Below are 20,353 nucleotides of genomic sequence, written 5' to 3' on the forward strand. Positions count from 1 at the left end.
AAGTCCAAGGTCCTCCCAGCTCCCCCTAAGTCCAGGAAGGTGAGCAACCAAACTGACAAGGCTCACAGTGAGCCCGTCCATGCTGTAGAGTCCAAGCCCATCGCCGTTGTCCTTGGTTTCTCAGTCCTCCTCCACCGTCAGCCACATTCAGAGAGTCCGGTTTGGTCCCCTGTTCCATCAGTCCCATTCCAACTGGACTTGGTGGTCTCCCGTTAGAAAACCTACCAGAACATTTTCTAAACTCAAGTATTATATGTCATATTGCATGTTTTCTGAAAGTTTTATACTAATAAATGTGTTTATTTAAAAAGATTTTCCAACACTTACTCCATACAAATTAATATAAGCTTGCAAACTGAATATATGCCAATTTTTTATCACTACTTATATTCATATTGGGGTCTATGTTCTCATGTATGTTGTTTCTATAGTGCTCACTGCAATTGAACCACTTTTCAAACTAAATGTAATGAAACAACTCAGAATCTAGAAAGTGTGTAGACTACATATATGAATTCTTTACAGCACAAAGTTAATAGGCTGAATATGGTCTTTATTGTTATTAAATGCATGTCTATGTCCTCTAGAAATTTAATTGTCATATTGATCCCATTGATAAAGAGTCCTGTAGAAGTTCCGTAGTGGCTAGAAGAGGATTGCAGGCAATTTCTAAGAAAAATACAAATGAAATGTCTTTCCTATGGTACTGAGATCTACTGGTGGGGGTGGGGGTGTGTGGAGTGTAGCTAAATGTAGCTCCACAGGAGAATGCTAGAGGATCCAACCATCTTAGTACCTTGATTAGAAATACTTTGTCTCCTTAACTCTGAAAATACATGTTTGTTGCTTTATCTATATAGCCTACTGTCTAATGTAGATGTGCAAACTAAGAAACTATCAAAAGTGTTTTGTTCTTTTAATTAAGTTGAGGTAGAATTCAATTTACTTTTAAAAACTGCATACATGTGTGCAGGTATATGTGCATGTGTGGAGGCGAGAGGCCAATGTTGGCTGCCTTGTTTGTGTACTTTCTATCTTCTCTTATTGGGAAATACATTTACTGGAACTAGAGCTAATTAATTCAGTAAGTCTGGATATCCACCAAGTTCCAGAGATATGCATGTCACCATCACATCACAGTGAGTTACTCTTTACATGGGTCTTAGGAATCTGAACTCAAGCCTCAATCAAACACTGTGGTGACACAATTATCTCTATAGCACCACAGTTCCTTGTTTAAATTGTTTTCTGCCCTGTTTCACTATCTAAAGAAGAAACATACAACCATTTTACAGACCTTTTCCTATTCCTATGGCTCATCAAAATTATTTTCCTCTAAATTGCACATAAATCTGTATAACTTCCTGTTTAAAAAGCATTTGTCAGTGAATTTTCCCTTATTCTGATAAAATACCCGACACCATCAACTTACAAGATTACAATTTTTATTTTGCTTTTTTAGTTTCAAAGGTTAAATCTGTGGGCAACAGAATCATCATCACAGTCTTTGGAAAGACAGATGTCATAATGGGAATGAGACAAAGCAAAGCTCTTCACTCCAGGGCATCCAGGACACAGAGCGAGCTGAGATGTCACAAAACAGTTTTTCTTCAAACCACAATGTGCTCTTTAGCCAGGCCTTTGATTCAAGCACTCAGGAGACAGAGACAGGAGAATATCTAAGTTAGAGACCAGGATGGTCTAAAGAGTGAGTTACAGGACAGCCGAGACTAAACTCAGAAATCATGTCTTGGTGGTTTGGGGCAGATCATATAAGTAAACAAAGAAACAGATAAACAAAAAAATGCTCACTGATTTCTCAAGTGTGCAATTAAATAAATATACTCAGAATATTTGAGCTTCTGTTCAGTTATCTTGTTAGAGGCTCCTCTGAATGTCTGTGCATTGTAGTCTTGTCTTGTGAAACTGCAGCTTGTCTAAATAAGATGCCAAAGACAGAAACTTCCAAGTCAACCCGGGCTTATTTACTCTGGATCCTGTGGCTGTGTCTATGTGGAACAAAGAGCACCACTATGTTCAGAAGGATGTACACACATATTTGGAGAATCATTCCAAAGTTGAAGGGTTTGTGGAGGTGAGAAATTTAAATGTAAAGCAACAAACTTATTTCCATTCATAGTTTTTATGTTGAGGAAAACACACAGAACAACAATAGTGCCTTTCACTCTACTTATCCTCAGCTAGCACAGTAGACTAAAAGTTAAGGATAAACGAAGGTAAAATATTTATGTTCAGCCTTCAGAAAAATTCAATTTATTCCTGTTGAGAGTTTAAAGATATAAATGTCAGTCCGCATGAGTATGTAAATAATGATTGTAAAGCAAATGTCAGACACTATCCTGAACATTTTTGAAATATTATGTTTAATCTCTAAAGTAATCATATAAGAAGTTTATTTTTCTCTCGTTTTATAGGAGATGACACACAAAAAGAATGACATGTCTTATGTAATGAACATGTATTTTTATGTAAGCCATGTTTATATAAATTAGTTAACAGGGCTATTGTTTGAGACAAGAGACATAACTGATATAACAAAATAGTTGATCGAGATAAAGATGAAAAGATGATGTCCTCACTGCACATTTCAGGACACGCCTCCTGGCCCCCTATGTTCAGTTTCCAACGTGATCTCTCTTGTCCATAGAGAACCAACAATTGCAGCGTTTCTGAGAAGAGTGAATTGCTAGTGAGGATATTAAAGTAACTTCAGGCAAATTGGAGATTGATAGTTAAAGACATAAAATACTATGTATTCAAGAATTAACAAAAAGAAAATAATTCGCTGTAAAAGTTAAACATCTGACCAATATCACTTTCTGCTTCCTTGGATTTAACTGAGCATGGAAGAGTCAAATAGTTAAGATCCTTGACTGTTTTCACGTAGCCAGCCAGCAAGGAAAAACAAAACGAAAAGCCTGTTTGGGTTTGAAATCCCTATCAATCACCTACTCCTGGTAGTCAATCAAGCAGTCACCTGGAGAGCGGCACTGAACTGTTTGGCAGGCCTGAGAGGGATGTGAGCAGCAATGAGCCATGCTGACAGTTGTAAGACCGCTGCTCAATTTGTTTTCGAAGGATAGTATCAGAACGCATGGAGCACTGTGGATGTGTAGAGGCGGCATCAGTAAAACAGCACCATAAACCTTCAGCTTACAGAGGTAATGCCACTTACAAAGTATCATAAATATGTGGTCAAGGAATAAATGCATGAATAAATGCCTTAAGAATGTAGACCAAAAGCCAAGTACAGTCAATAACCATGTTATAAAACTTCTATACAATGTATATCTACATCTAAAGAAACATGTATCTAGATATTTGATACTTATAAACCAAAATTTCAGGAGCTATTTTAAGGTTTAACTCACTTTTCTTCATTTTCTTTCTTTTTTTTCTCTGTTTTTTGTTTGCAGGTACACTGTCTATACAGAGAATCTTTGGGACCACAAAGCCCTCATCTCTTAATACATAAGTTATTCCTGCCTCGGATGAATGCTCCACAAACTAAGAGTGACAGTCTCCTGCGGGTGTTTTGAAAGCATGAGAATACCAAAAGAAAAGCTTGCCTGTCGTTAAATTTCAGGAACTCCCAGTGCTGAGCATGATGGTGTGTGTTAAGGATGGGGTTTTATTTTCTCAAAAGACTATGCCATGGGCCTTTGTAGCTATGCGAAAATTTTCCCTACAACTGGTATCTAGTGAAGATTGTAGTCATAAGCAGAGAAAGCATAAAGCAGCTATGAAAAAGTTGTATTCAGGTCACAGGATAGGCTGTAGGGAGGGTTTTGCCTTTGCTAGGCAGATATTCGATATTTCTATATGCTGGTCTGATTATGTATGAACATGTGTGTGTGTGTTTGTGTGTGTGTGTGTGATCTATATTAATAATGATATCAATTGACCAAAATAGGCAAGGAGAAAAATTAAAATATGCAAACAATCTTATGGACACATATAGTGATTATAATGAGTAAATGATTTAAAATAAGAACATGTTTCTTTGTGGTGTCTGGTGAGCTTTAATTCTCCTAGAAGGTTCTATGCATGCTATTGAGGAGAAAGGTACTCAACAATCTTTCCTAGCTGCAAATCTTATGAGCAACATTAACCGCTGCCCTTTTGAGAGATGTCTATTGGTACAATAATGACTCAAAAGACATGGGTATAACCAAATCGTTTATGATTAAATTAAGGACCTAATGGAGCCTCTACCAGGCAAAGCTATCAGAATCTGTAGATAGATAGGTCAGAGCCCCTGGAGGGGAGTCTACTACTATTATTCTAATAAACAGACAGAGTATAAAGATGAGCCTTAATGTCTCATTGTCATAGCCCTGGGACAGTACATCTCCTGCAAAAGATGGAATAACAAAGAAACTCACAACTGTTCAATTTGCATGGAAAGGTACTTTCAATGTTGAGCAATAACTAGGTCATATATATCATGTGCCTCTGCCCAAAGTTCAAGCATCATTGTAAAAGAGGATTCAGAATGAGTATAGGCGTCATCTGCTGTTTTTTTTTAAGTGAAATGAAGTCTTTTTTTCATTTATTAAAAATGTCCACCTGCTCCCCTCCTCCCATTTCGCTTCCTCTCTCCCTCCCCCTCCCTCTCCTATCCTAAGAGAAGTCAGGGTGCCCTGTCATGTGGGAAGTCCAAGACCCTCCCACATCCATCCATGTCTAGGAAGGTATACATCCAAACAGACTAGGCTCCAAAAAAGCCAGTACATGCAGTAGAATCAAAACCCACTGCCATTATCACTGGCTTCTCGTCAGCCCTCATTGTCAGCCACATTCAGAGAGTCCAGTCTGATCACATGCTCGATCAGTTCCAGTCCAGCTGGCCTTGGTGAGCTCCCATTAGATTAGTCACACTGTTTCAGTGGGTGGACGCACCCTTCAGGGTCCTGACTTCCTTGCTCTGCTCATGTTCTCCCTCTGTCTGCTCTTCATCTGGACCTTGGGAGCTCAGTGCAATCCCCATCAAAATTCCAACAAAATTCTTCACAGACCTTGATAGAACAATAATCAACTTTATGTGGAAAAACAAAAAGCCCAGGATAGCCAAAACAGTTCTATATAATAAAAGTACTTCCTGAAGCATTACCATACCTGTCTTCAAATTCTATTACAGAGCTACAGTAATGAAAACAGCTTGGTATTGGCATAAAAACAGAGATATTGACCAATGCCATCTGTTTTTTAAATGAAGTAATAAAATTCACACAGAAATGGATGAAGCTAGGGAAAAATCATCCAGGGTAAGGTAATCTAGATTCAAGAAGAGAAATACAGTGTATATTTGCTTCTATATAAAGGTTAGAAGTTTTTGAGAAGCAGGCCACAAACAATATACCCACAGAGTAAGGGTCTAGATGGAGAGATTGGATCTCTTCAGGTAGGAGCAGTAGAATAGTTAGTTATGAGTTGACAGGATAAGAGGACTGAAAATGGTGGATCAAATGTGGAAGGGGAGAGGAAATGGAGGTGCATGGGGAATATGTGAAAGGTTAGCTAGAATAAAGGTCATTTGAGGGATCATATGGAAACCTAACACAGTAGAAGCTTTCTAAAATCTATACATGTATGAAAGTGATATAAATGGAATCACAAATTAATGTGGGAGACCTAACCCTACCTAGACATTTAGAGTCACCAAATGAAGCCACCAGCTCTGGCAATGGATTTTAGCTAATTGAGTAAGGTCCCATTGGAACCATTATCATTCAAGGCTATAGCCAGGACTAATATTGCTCTCCACAAATGAAGAGTAGGGTTGTAACGCTAAAAACTTAAAAAATTCATTGAACATGAAAAAGTTGACCAGGTGCCTTCATAGAACCTTCACGCCCATTGACTGGTGCTCAAGGTACCAAAAGAGTTGAAAAGAGAAGAGTAAACACAAACCCAGTAACAAAACCCTTCAATCTATAATGGTGTCAGCTTTCAAGAAGTTCTACGATGATGGTACAACATTTATGCACCAATCATGCTGGTGGGTTTTAGTCAACTTGACACAAGCTATAGTAATCAGAAAGAGAGAAATACTTATTGGTAAAATGTCTCTATTAAGATCAGGCAGTAGGTAAGTGTGTATAACATTTTATAAATAAGTAATTGATAAGGAAGGTCCCAACTTATGGTGGATTTTGTCATCCCTGGGCAGGTTATCCTGAGTTCTCTAAGAAAGCAGACTTTATAGGATTTGAAGAGAAATCAAGTAATAGCTCGGCACTATAGCCTCAGTTCTTATAGTTTCAGTTCTGGCCTCCAGGAACCAGTCTTATTTGAGTTCCTGTCTTGACTTCCTTCAATGATTGCCTACAGTTTGGAAGTATAAGCCAAGTAAACCCTTTCTTGCCCAACTTAGTTTTGGTCATGGTGTTTCAACCTAGGATTAATAACCATAACTAAGACAGTAAAAAAAAAAATCTGGTTGTATTTAAGGTCTAACCCATTTTAGTTGGAATCCATTTCCAAAACTATTTAATGACTGATAACCTGAGAACAAAAGGCTAGGGACCTATGGGAAAATCAAATACTATAATTTTGCTAGAGAATGAGCCATAAATTGACTCATACTCATCCTTTGCTATGTTCAAAGGTTGGAGATATCCTCTGTAATTATCAGAGATGCTTCATCCTCTGGCAGTAGTTGGGAACAAATACAGAGACCTACAGCTGGACAATGTTCAGAGAAATAAGAAACCTTTGAACATTCAATACTAATTGAGATGTCTTCATAAAATGCCTCCCCTTAGGGCTAGAAAACTGTGCAGAGGACATGTTCTCAACCATTTTGATAGCAGCATTATTTATAATAGCCAGAACCTGGAAACAACCTAAATAACCCTCAGCTGAAGAATGGTTAAATAAAATGTGGGAATTTACAAAATGGAGTAATAGACAGTGGGAAAAAAATGATGACAACTTGAAATTTGCAGGCAAATGGATGGATCTAGAAAATATCCTATTGAGTGAGGTAACTCAGACTCAGAAAGACAAATATAATATATAATTCATAAGTGACTTTTAGACATAAAACAAAGGAAAAACCAGCCTACAGTTCACAACCCTAGAGATCCTAGATAACAAAGAGGACCCTAAGAGAGACATACATGGATCTAATACATGGGAAGTAGAAAAAGACAAGATCTCCTAAATAAATTTGGAGTAAATTTTATCTAATTTTCATATCTATTATGATTATCTTATTTTATATGACTTCTTGTATTCTAATGAGAAAAAAATATGTACATTTGGGTGGGTGGAAAAATGAGGATCTGGGAAGAGTTGGAAAACTAATAAATATACTATATGAAAAAAATCTATTTTCAATTAAAGAAAGATAAGATAAGGCTGTAGGCAGCCCTGTAGGCCGTTTTCTGAATTAGCAATTTAATCAGGGAGGGCCCAGATTGTTATGGGAGGTGGCACCCCTGGGCTAGTGGTCCTGGGCTGAGCAAGCCATGAGGATCCAGAAAGTAAGCAGTCCTCAACCAAGACCTGTGCATTAGCTCCTGCCTCCAGGATCCTACTATGCTGAGTTTCTGCCTTGACTTTCCTCAGTGGACCTGACTCCAGGTATGTAAGCCAAATAACACAGCCCCGGACCCTATCAATTCCTAAGAAAAGACATGGGGGTATTAGATTACTACAAAGAAAATGTGTTTTTTAGATATATTTATGAACTCAAAGATACTGTGGCAGTATGTACAAGGTCAAGTTGTAAAAATCCCAGCATAGAATTGGGAGTTGGGTGGGATCATGAAGTTCTATCGCTAGCACAGGAGTTACTGGTAATTGATTGCTACTGGAGAAAGGAGAATCCGTTTTCTCTAAGGGTGTGTGCTCTGGGAGGGGAACCATGGTTCAAAACAGACCCCACAGCCGGAAGGATTTTAATGAATTTGGGCCACACGGATAAAGCTTATTGTGTTAAGAGACAGATATGGAGGGTGGGAGAGAAGGAGGAGAGAAGAAGATAGAATGAAGGAGAGGGATTTGCAGGTTGCATGGGCATGGAGGTAGTGCTGGGTCAGGGAAAAGTAGGAGGGATGAATTTGATCAAAGTCTGTTGTATGAAATTCTCAAATAAGCAATACTATGAAGTAAGAAATGGTCATGATGGGAATACAGAAGGCTTTTGTAACATGAACGGTACATGCAATAGGGTAGTGGAAATCTTTAGTTAGAAAAGTGGGAAATACACTGCTTGAAGCAATTGCTTGCATTTTCTCTGGGGTAGCTCTGTGCAAGGAGAATGACAGCTGTTCTGAGAATAATCATCTTTATTATGTTTTCAATATTAGGCTAATGATTCCTAGATTTATCAATGAAAAATTCTGACGTCCAAGAAAACTGCTTTGTCTCTATGTACTCACACCAGAGTTTCCGTGGAGTCCATGGAATAAATTTACAATATAAAGAAAATAAAATGCAGCCCACAGAGTGAGGGAGAAGAAACCTTTGTGAAGTGGAAGCAAACAGCTCAGTTCTGTAACACTACGAAAAAAGTCACACTGAGGAATTTAACTTCTATTCCAAGATGATTCTGTTTTGTGTACACAACATTATATCCGGCATTGTTTCAACTTCCAGTGAAGCAAATAAACAAGCTCCCTATTGCCTGTGTTGTTATCAGTGCAAAGGGATATTAAACAAAAGTGACTTTTGTCCAGCAGGAGGTGAAACAATAGCCCTTAAAGCTAAGCTTAATGTTGACAGCTTAACACCAGGACAAAAATTCTTTCTAGACCCCAAATATTCAGACCCACAGAGAATTTTATCTTTCTCTCCCCATATGGCTTGCAGTGGGAATCTGAGCATTTTAACATTCTTCTAATGTTAAAGGGGAGTTTTTATTTTATACAAAATGGTAGAGTTGTTCTTTTTTTTTCTTTTTTTGGGGGGGGAGGGGGTTCGAGACTGGGTTTCTCTGTAGCTTTGGAGCCTGTCCTAGTATTCGCTCTTGTAGACCAGGCTAGCCTTGTACTCACAGAGATCCTCCTGCCTCTGCCTCCCAAGTGATGGGATTAAACGCGTGTGCCACCACTGCCCAGATCAATAGAATTGTTCTTATAAGAGAAAAGGGAGATGAAGTTTAAGAAACAGGAAAAAAAAGGATGTATTCACTATTTGTTCTTTGCTTAGCTATGTGAAAGATCTGAAGAAACATTTTGAAACATGATGTAATTTCAATAGAAACTCAATGTGGTCACTAAAAAAGATGAATAATATACTATATTCACAGTGGTACTGCCATCTTTCATATGGTAGCAATGCATTAATCATCTTATGCGGTATGGAAATGAGCAAGGACAGCTCTTGGGGAGTTTGTAACCTAGGAATTTATTGTTTAATTAAGAATGTACAAGACATACGGTTCTATCAGTAACAGTTTACATAGTGATCTATGACTCACAACAATTTAGTTCATTTGTTTTTTTAACAGCTTTTCGGTACTAATTTTTGGCAATCATTAGATCCTATATTTTAAACTTATGTAGTTAAAAATACCAATTAAAAACAGGTGGTTATGGAAGACTAGAGAAATGGAAGATATTATAATATACCGGTGATATAAAATAATTTTTAAAGAAAATTTCAAAGAAAATCAGTGCATTTTTCTGCAGAACTATATATAGCTTCAGCATTTTAAGCAAACAATGTGAAAATAAGAATCTTTGTTTTGTACAGCAGCAGTCTTGAAAATGTTCATTGAGTCCTCGGAAATAGAGAACACCGCTCTTTATCTTTTCATAGGCATAGCCTTGAGAGGATGCGTTCAGATTTATGATATCTGCCTTACATCTACCCAGGACCGTGAATTTCACATGAAAAGTGAGTTATCAGATTACACAGGTTTCAGCATTGTCTTTGGCTTTAGTCACATTTGGTTATATCAACAAAGAAAACTAGTACAATGTAAATTAATTGAAATCTATTTGTTTACTATATTTGAATAGTATATATTGTCATAGGACTGTATCGTGACTGCTACTCTTCCAATGACTGAATCTGTGCTTAATCACAGACATTAAGGTAAAGGAAGCTGTGCTGTCTTATTCTATGTCAGTTGACAAAAGCTAGAGTCATTTTTGAAAAGCAAATCACACTTGAGTCTATAACCCCCACCCTGCCATATTAGACTGTTGGCAATCCTATGATCCATTTTCTTGATTTATGGTTGGTGTGGGTGGAAGAAGGAGTTGACAGTGAATGTTGTCAACCTGGGAAGTTGGTTCTGTCTGTTATAGAAAATCAGACTGCCTCAATAAAGATATCTCTTTCCTTGGTCTCTTATCTGTCTTTCCTCCATCTTGACTATCCCTTTCCCTCATGTTCTCTTTCCCCCTACCTTCTCCCCTCCTCTACTCCTTTCATCCTCGGTCTACCCCTACCCCCATGCTCAATTTTGTCAGGCGATCTTGTCTATTTCGACTTTCCAGGTGGATCTATACGTGTTTATCTTAAGGCTCACCTTGTTACTTAGCTTTTTCTAGGATCATGAACTATAGGCTCAATAGTGATTGAGGGAGCCATTATGGGGCTAGCAAGAAACTTGACTCTAGAGAAAGTCCCAGGAATGCACAAGGATGACCCCAGCTAAGACCCTAAACAATAGAGGAGAGGGTGCCTGAGCTGCCCTTGCCCTGTAGTCAGACTGATAAATATCTTAAATATCACCATAGAACCTTCATCCAGCAACTGATGGACCTGCATCAGAGTACTGGACTGAAGAGTGGGAGGAGTGAGAATATGAACAAAGAGGTCAAGAGAATGATGGGGACACCCAGTGAAACAGGCTACCTGAGCTATGGGGAGCTCACCAACTCCAGCTAGATTCAGAAAAGAACAAGCATAGGTCCAAACTAGTTCCTCTGAATGAGGATGACAGTTGCATTATTGGGCAGAAAGTGGGGCCAGTGGCAGTGAAACCAGGATTATCCCTACTGCTTGTTCTGGCTTTTGGGGAATTTACTCCTTTTGGATAGATACTATGCTCAGCATAGATTTAGAAGGGAGGGCTTTGGACCTTCCTCAAAGCGATGTGCCTTACCCTCACTTTGGAGTGGATGGGGGTTGGTCTAAGAGGGTAAATGAAGGAAATGGGTGTAAAGCAGAGAATGGGAACTTGGATTGGTATGTATAATGGAAAAAAGATAGCTCACTTTCTATATTTAAAAAATAAAATAAAATAAAAAAAGCAGACTGAGCAAACAAAGAGAAGCAATCCAATAAGCAGCTCTTCTCGGTGACCTCAGCACCAGCTCCTGTCTCCATGTTCCTTCCCTGCTTAAGTTCTTACACTGACTTTCTTCAGAGATAATCTGTAATATAAGTTCATATAAATCTTTTCCTTCACAAGTTGTTATTGGTCATGGTGTTTTATCGTAGCAATAGAAACTCTAAGACAGGATTCAACAGTGCCATCTAAACAATGATGCTCTAACTTTGATAGTGTTTGTTGAATGCTACTACTGGCACAACATGGAAGCTAGATCTGTCGAATGGAGCCTTACAGAGTAATATCAGAACAGCAATGGAATCTGCAAAGCGAGTCACTAACAGAAAGTAGACAACAAGGAGTAATACGTGCTAATGTCTCTTTACTCTTTCATGTTTTAAATACTTAACAAACTGTATCTCTTTTTGTCTTGATTTGTCCTGTAGTGTCTCTTGGGAACAACTTTCCTTCAAATCTTTTTTGAATATGAAAAGGTAAGAAAATGTTCTTTTGGTAAACCCATTCTGAGATACTGCACTGCATTTACCTACGAGAGAAGAATGACCTTTAACTTTGTGGGCTGAGAAGTAACTAAATTAGCAAATTATGTATTATGTTTATTATGTATCTGCTATTACTATTTTAATAAATGTAATGATAATTATTAAATCAAGCAAGCATTACTCTTACTATTTTATGAATTATCATAAATATTTTTATGGAATCGTATAAAGTTAGTAATAGAATCTACAGGGCTTTTATGAATACATTACATATTTTCTAAACATTCATATCAGAATTCTTCATATTTTTAGCAATTGCTGAAAGGAAATAAGCTTTTATTGATTAAACCCAACAGAAAATACTGATGAACTACTCTGGGTGAACAAGCAAGAATGTTGAAACTAACATTAGTTCTTATAATTGTGTATTTCTTGTGTTTATGATTCATGTAAAGGATTTCTTAAAATTAATAAGAAAATATGCTGGCAAGATTATTTTGATTCCCAAATCCTCCTTAATCTTTGTTAAATTAAGTTATAGAGTATTAGCTTTCCATATGGGATGTTCATACATATTTTATTTTCATCTCGTTAGCCCCGGTTTTCGCCATCCCCAGGTTTTCACCTCTGTTTTGTTCTATTTTCTTCCACTCTAAGCCTGTGCTATCTAGTCTTAAGGTCACCTTTCTAGTTTTTTTTTGTCATTATCCATGTTTACTCCCATCTGACTGCAGAGTTAAAAGATAGATTCATCTGGGATATTGAGAGTGAATAAGTTACTTGTTTTTTTTTTTTTTTTAACGCAAAGAATTAACTTGGTGGATAAGTTTTTTTGTTGTTGTTGTTTGTTTTTTGTTTTTGTTTTTTTTTTTTTTTTTCAGTTCCATCTATTTTCCAACCAATTCACTTTTGTTTGTGGCTGAACAAAATTCCATTGAATGAACACATCATATGTTTACTTTCCTTCCATGTGTTGCTGATCAGCCAGACTGGTTGTATTGTCTTCCTACTAGAGAAAACCTGATACAAGTAGAAGTGTGTCAGGTCCCTGTAAAAGATCGCACGTCACATTGCCCAGAAATTATACTGCTTGGTTAGATGGTGCTATGCTTTCTGTTGTTTCAAAAATATTCACATCAATTTCCTGAGTGCCTCTTCTACTTTCCACTTCATCCAGCACTCTATAGGGTTCTTCTTTGCTCATATTCACCAGTGTGTGTTTGTTTTCTTGATGGTTGCCATTCTGACTGGGGTGGGATGGATCCTCAAAGTAAGTTATAACAAATTCCTCTAATGGTTATGGATAGTTAACATAAAATATTCATCGGCCAATGTTATTTCTTTGTAAAAGACTCATTTTATTATTTTCAATTATTTGTATGTGTAGGTACCCTTCTGTGAGTATGTGCATATGGATTAAAGTGTTCTTTAAGCCAGAGGTGACAGACAGCCTAGAAGCTGAAGTTAGAGGTGATTGTGAGTCACTTCACATGGGCACTTTATACTAAACTCAGGTTGTTTGGAAGAACAGTTTGTTCTCTGTTCCTAACTGCTGAGCCATATTTCTGGACTCCTCTTTTTTTTTTTTTTTTTTTTTTTTTTATATATAAAACCATGTGTTTACGTCATTGGCAAATTCACAGACTAGTACAGTTTTGTGTGTGTGTCTATGCGTGTGTTTATTAGTCTGCCTGCTAATTTTATTTGTTATTTTTATTATTTGTAGTACTTTATAGATTCTGAACATAAAATCCTTGGCTGAAATATAGCAGGAAAAGATTTTCTGCCGTTTAGTAGCCTATCTGTTCATTCATTTGATCATTTATTTTTCTGTGCTTAAGCTTTTAAGTTCTTATAATTCCATCTGTCTCTACCGTCTGTGCTATTGTGGTTCTATTAAGAAATTTGTTGCCTCTGTCTATACCATGAATTGATTTTCCTATACTCCGTTAGCAGTTGCAGTGTTTACAGTTTAAATGTATGTTTTTGATCTACTCAAAGTTATTCTATTCTCAATATACAACATATGCTACACATAAAATTCTCTGAATCTGATAAAGACTTTCAGTAAACTAGGAGGGTACAATATTAATGTATAGAAATCAGTAGTTTCTATAGGCACTGAAAATCACATTTCTGATTTAAAAAAAAAAGATCAGGAAAAAATATGCTACTCACAGATGCCTCAACATGTGTTAGAATAAATCTAAACAAAGGGTTGGAAGACCTTCTCTGTAAGGGAAACTTTATGATGATGAAAAATAAATTGAAGAAGCCACCAGATGGTGAAATTCCCTCCTATGCTTTTTGAATTGGCAGGATTTATATCACAGCAAGGGCTGCATTGAAAGCTGCAGAGATTCAAAGCAATCCCTCTCAAACTTCCAAGGACATTCTTTACAGAATTGCAAAAAAAAAAAAAAAAAAATCTAGAATTCTTAAGGAAACAAGAATAATGTAGAACAAGCCAATATATCATTTAATTATAAAATATTCTTACCACAGTGATAAAAAGTGACACACAGAAACATACCTGTAAACCATTGTGAGTTCTAAAGAGCCACAGGTAAATGCACACAGCTATACACACTTAACATTTGACCAAATCATCAAAAACATGTATTAGAAAAGTGGGAGCAAGGAAATCGATATCTTCATTGAGGGAGCCATTATGGGGCAAGCAAAGGACTTGGCTCTAGAGAAATTCCCAGGAATCCTCAAGAATGGCCCCAGCTAAGACCCTAAGTAATAAAGGAGAGAGTGCCCAAAATGGCCTTGCCCAGTAGTCAGACTGATGAATATCTTAAATATCGCCATAGAACCTTCCCCAAAGCAATGTGCCATCCCCTCTCTGAGGAGTGGGGGGGGGGTTTGAATGTGTGTGTGTGAGGGTAAGTGGAGAGAATAAGAGGAGGGAAGGAAGGGGAAACTTAGTTTCGTATGTATAATGAAAAATTATTTTTTTCTTTTAAAAAAATAAAATAAAGCAAAAAAGGACAAAAAGAAAAGTGGGTAAACATTTTAATAAATAATGCTATGAAATGTGGATATCTACCTCCAGAAGAATGAAATCATATTCAAATCTCCCACACTGCTCAACATTCAATTCAACTGGCACCTTCCTTACTTAGGAGAAAAATATGTATTAATCTATGCCAAATACTTCTTTTATACAATGAAATCATTTTTTGTTTATTTTAGATAACACTACTTCAATGGTAATAAAAACTTTTTATTTTACAGGATAGAATAAAGAGGACACAGAACATTGCTGGACACTTGCATTTTTCCTGATACATGGCTAAGAGAATCTCGCTAATTTGCCAAGATAACTAGATAGGCACCTTCATTACAAATTTAGATACACTGGAATTGGAATGCAAATTTTCTGGAATCTAACCTATTTAGTAAATATTACGTTGCATATTTGTATCGAAGCATAAAGTATCTACAAAGTGATTTTCAATAAAGAATGTAATTTTGTAAAATAACTAGCTCTATATAGATGTGTTAATAAACTTTAAATGAAGTAATTATGAGTCTATTACCTGTCAATTGTTGTTATAAGAAGGCACATGTATAATATTCCATACATAAATGATTAGTGATATGATTCAAACCTTTGGAACTATATGTTACCATTAAGTAGAAAGTTCTATATTGTATGTGACGAGATTCCTGTACTGAGAAATAGATGTAATTCCAACATATTTGAATGATTAACAAGAAATTTGGTGTTCAGTTTCTGTTTTTTAATATTAAACAGCAAACAATGTTGAAGTGCTAAACCATACTAGGAGTGCTGAATGCAAGTGTAAGTGGTGGTGTATATAAAACTAAAGTCAATCATTTAAACTCTATTACTTTTATATACCTGAAAATTAAGCATGCTATTTATGCGTGCAATATTTCCAGATGCTTACATGTTTATTTACAGCATTAATATATTTGTTTATAACACACTGTATTATTACAGAAATGAATACATATACATATAAATTGCATGTATTACAAACAACTAAAATTCAGTTTCATAAAATAAATACAAAATTGAAAAGAAGACTCAACTTTTTATTAAGTGTGTATCAAAAGCTAACTCTATGACATGTAGCATCACTGACATCATTGGAGAATGACATAGAAGATACCACATTTTAACACAGTATGAGTAGATCTGACCCTGCTTGTGGTAAGTCAGTATAGAAGACTTACTTCATAATTAATCCCTGGCTTCTGCTTTTATCTAGAGTTTCAAATTTCCTGAAGTGATCATCAGAAGAATTGAACACATTCATGGCACAGACATTCCTGTGTGCCTTAGCAGAAGAAATACGGAGTGCCTTCTTTTAAAGGAGCTATCAAGTAACTATCAGAGGCAGGACCATTAACCAGTTGCCGTTCCTAATTCAAGACTGCTTGCTTGTTTTGTATATAATATGTATTTTCTGCTCCCAAGACACTGGGAAGGCATCTCCTTGAACTCTTCTCCTTCGACATAGATAAGAAAACTAGGTTCTATGAAAAACCAATGGATTATTCAGCTACTGCTTTCGACCCTCATAGAAGCACAGAAGTTTTCAATATAATCACTTACTTCTAATGATGTTTACAGTAAAATGACAGGATTGGAATGAGCTGTGTTATGTTAAAAATAATGATCCTCAGCCAGGCAGTGATGGGGCACACCTTTAATCTCAGCATCGGGATGCAGAGGCAGGTAGATCTCTCTGAGTTCTAGGCCAACCTGGTCTACAGCCTTCCTCAAATAGCTAAGTGTTTCTGTTTTAGATATTAGTAAACATTGTTATTTGCATATTCTATACCTATGCTTCATTCATAATCTGCCATAAAAAGTGTGTTTTTAATATTCATTCCTATAATTTTTTCTACTTACCAAGTGTTAATTTTAAAATAATATTTTAGTGGGTACTCTTTGGTTGTCTTATATACTAAGGAACATCACATTGACTATAACAAAGATTGCACAATTTATAAACTATTTGGTTCACAGTACTAATTAAAGAATTGCAGTTTAAAACCCCACATGTTATTAAATGATATCTATTTAATATGCTGAACCAATAATCTCATCATTGCTATCTTTGGATACTGGTTTTAACATATGGTTTATACAACAGAAAAACACAGTCTCTTTAGGAACTCATTATTATAAAATCAAGGTGAATAAGAAAATGTACTTTTACCATAATGGAAATAAGGTAATACAAGTACAAATTTTTAATGATAAGCATTGAAATCTCATTGTTATTTTGGGAGAAGCATTAAGTTATACATTATAATAATAGGTCTTCAATAAAAAGTAATTGGAAATGTGTTAGGCTGGATCATTCAATTAGGAGAATGGAATTAAGTTATACTATAAAAATGCACCTTTGCAAATAGCTAGTGTTCCCATGCTTCCTATATAACACCCTATCAGAGCAGCCGATTCTCTTCTTTTCACTATGTCTCTTTAGATTATATTCTGGGCATTTGGAAGCACAGTTGCAACTAGATTAATTAGTTTTAAGCATGTTTAATTGCATGGTAATAAGGTTTTTAAGCACAAGTAGCCAAAATGTGGAAGCCTTGCAGAAAATAATGAGTGTTTGTCTTAGAACTCATCTTAGCACTTTCTTCAATAACTGTTTAGCACATTACTGGCTTAATGCAACTTTAAAAATATTTTATTTCATTACTGGCATGATAAATAGGAAATAGAAGCACAGGTCCCATGATGCTTTAGCCAATGAAATGCTGATATTAACACAGATTCTGTGGAAGCGTGTATTTCTTTTAATACACTATGTATTTGGAAGAGAAGAAAAAAAGAGGCCCAAGAACTAATAGAGTTTAATGCATTAGAAACTGTGGGAGAGTCTCTTTATACCTGAGATAAAATTCTGTGTTAATCATTACTTGATCTACCTGTAAGATTTATAACTATCCCCAAATGCTAATTGCATTTAAATGGTATGCCACCAATAGCATGCTGATAAGAACAGATATAAAACACAAACGATAACAGCATACAGAGGCAGACAATTATCCTCAAAAATCTGTTTAGCTCACACAAACTCCTTCTCACACCTGCTTACATTTATATTCAAAACATAGGCACCAATTCAGATACTATGATATATATATATATAGAAAATTGATTTTTTTAACTGATATGAGGCATAATTAGAACACTAAAGTTTAAAACATATTTCATGCAGGATGCCTTTATTTTAACTTATTGTTAAGTAAATACGACATTTTCTTATATGAAAACATTTGACTAATATACAGAGTATTAATGGACAACAGATTTATTTGGATACATGTATGTTTATAAATGGGTATATGTGTGTTCATAGTAAAAATAGCAATGCTACATTATTTCTGCTTATTTCTTTCATAATACACTAGTGCAAAACAGATATCTACTTCTATTTTGTTTAATGCAAACTTGATTTAAAGGCAAGAATAAAAAGAAGATCACTTATATCAAATAGTGAAGTAATTCAGTTGTTAATAAATTTTCAGTTGAGCACTAACAGAGATAACAATTTATAGGCATTTTGATTATCAGGTTCATAAGAATTTTTCCCTCTATAAATACCTCAAAACTAAATTGACTGGAGTGTCACATAATAATGTATAACACACTACTGACTATAATTTTACAATATTTATTTTTACATCATCAATGAAATACTTCAGTCTATATTACAATTAATATGTATAAAATGTGCGGATACATGAATGCTTTTCTATGAGTTTATCCTCCACTTATAACTCCTTCTTTGCGTATTGGCTCTACATTGTATCATCTAGAAAAACAGAAATACAGGTCTCTTTCTGGCAGTGAACTTGAATGCTGGAACCTCTTATCAAAGTAAGGAAGATTACTTAGTCAAATCCTCTTTATTTTTTTTAATTCTTTATTTTTTTTATAAAAAATTTCCATCTCCTCCCCTCCTCCTCCCCTTTCCCTCCCCTCCCTTCCACCCATAACCCCACTCTCTCCCTCTCCAAGCCAAAGAGCCATCAGGGTTCCCTTCACTATGTTAAGTCCAAGGTCCTCCCAGCTCCCCCTAAGTCCAGGAAGGTGAGCAACCAAACTGACAAGGCTCACAGTGAGCCCGTCCATGCTGTAGAGTTCAAGCTCATCGCCGTTGTCCTTGGTTTCTCAGTCCTCCTCCACCGTCAGCCACATTCAGAGAGTCCGGTTTGGTCCCCTGTTCCAAATCAGTCCCATTCCAACTGGACTTGGTGGTCTCCCGTTCTGCTTTGGAAAGCAGTGTGGAGGTTTCTCAGGAAATTTGGGATCAACCTACCCCAGGACCCAGCAATCCCACTGTTGGGAATTTACCCAAGAGATGCCCAATCATATTACAAAAGCATTTGTTCAACTATGTTATATCAGCATTATTTGTAATAGCCAGAACCTGGAAACAACCTAGATGCCCTTCAGTGGAAGAATGGATGAAGAAAGTGTGGAATATATACATATTAGAGTACTACTCGGCGGTAAAAAACAATGACATCTTCAATTTTGCATGCAAATGGATGCAAATAGAAAACACCATCCTGAGTGAGGTAACCCAGACCCAAAAAGATGAACATGGGATGTACTCACTCATAATTGGTTTCTAGCCATAAATAAAGGACATTGAGCCTATAATTCGTAAAAAATCCTAGAGAAGCTAAATAAGAAGGTGAATCCAAAGAAAAACATATAGTTATCGTCCTGGATATTGGAAGTAGACAAGATTGCCGGACAAAAAATGGGAACTTGGGGGTAGGGTGGGATGGGGGGATGGGGGGGTGGGGAGAGAAAAGTCAAATCCTCTTTAAAACAAGATAATAAAACACCACTAACAGTAATCTAGTCCCATTAGGTTCCAAAGTGTGCTTAAGACTCAAACTTCTTACTGTTTTGTACGTCGTAGTATAAGACGATTTGAAACTAGGACAGATTTGAAACCATAGGACTAATGTAGAACTCCTTACACAAATAAAATACCTAGCACCAGCCAAGAGAAAACTTCCTTTGCATGATTGGTCAGGGCAGTCCAATAGACTCTCTAAACAATATAGACTATTGATGTAGTGCTTGCCTAGGTTCCAAAGGTTGAAGGAGACCCCAGTTCCTAAACACACTGCTTACAAAAGATGCAGGACTCTGTTGATCCCAACTCTATCAGAGATGAACACCTCCTTTCTTCAGTGTACCTTCCAAGGTGCCAAAAAACACTATGCAAGCTGTCAAAAGCTGCCTTCCAGCTGTTAAAGTCATGAACCATATTTACAACCAGCATGGCAAGATATCTAAGTGACACTTTCTTGTTGATGATGACTAGTAGAAGTTTTTTGGACTTTTTCCCTTCCAACAGGAAGGAAACTGTACCTAGTGCTAGAAATAAACTGTTTCCCAGGGCTAATAAGGTCAAGGACTTTAGAAAAGTTCTGCTAACAACAATTTGCTAGACTAACATAGCTCTTTATTGCATTCTTGCATTTATCTTTATAGTCACAGAAAAGTGAAACTCCCCTCACCAGTACAAAGAAGCTTCCCTCTACAGAAAATAGGGACAATCACAAA

At 36.4% G+C, this 20,353-nt stretch overlaps 1 protein-coding gene across 4 annotated transcripts in view; it reads right to left on the reverse strand.

Annotated features, from left to right (window-relative positions):
- The window catches only part of Cdh18 (cadherin 18), a 241,324-nt gene that overhangs the window by 146,725 nt on the left and 74,246 nt on the right, over window positions 1-20,353 (reverse strand). The gene's annotated exons all lie outside the window — the stretch shown is intronic.

This window comes from Arvicola amphibius, chromosome 3 (genome assembly GCF_903992535.2).
Source record: "Arvicola amphibius chromosome 3, mArvAmp1.2, whole genome shotgun sequence".
In the NCBI taxonomy this organism is placed as follows: domain Eukaryota; kingdom Metazoa; phylum Chordata; class Mammalia; order Rodentia; family Cricetidae; genus Arvicola; species Arvicola amphibius.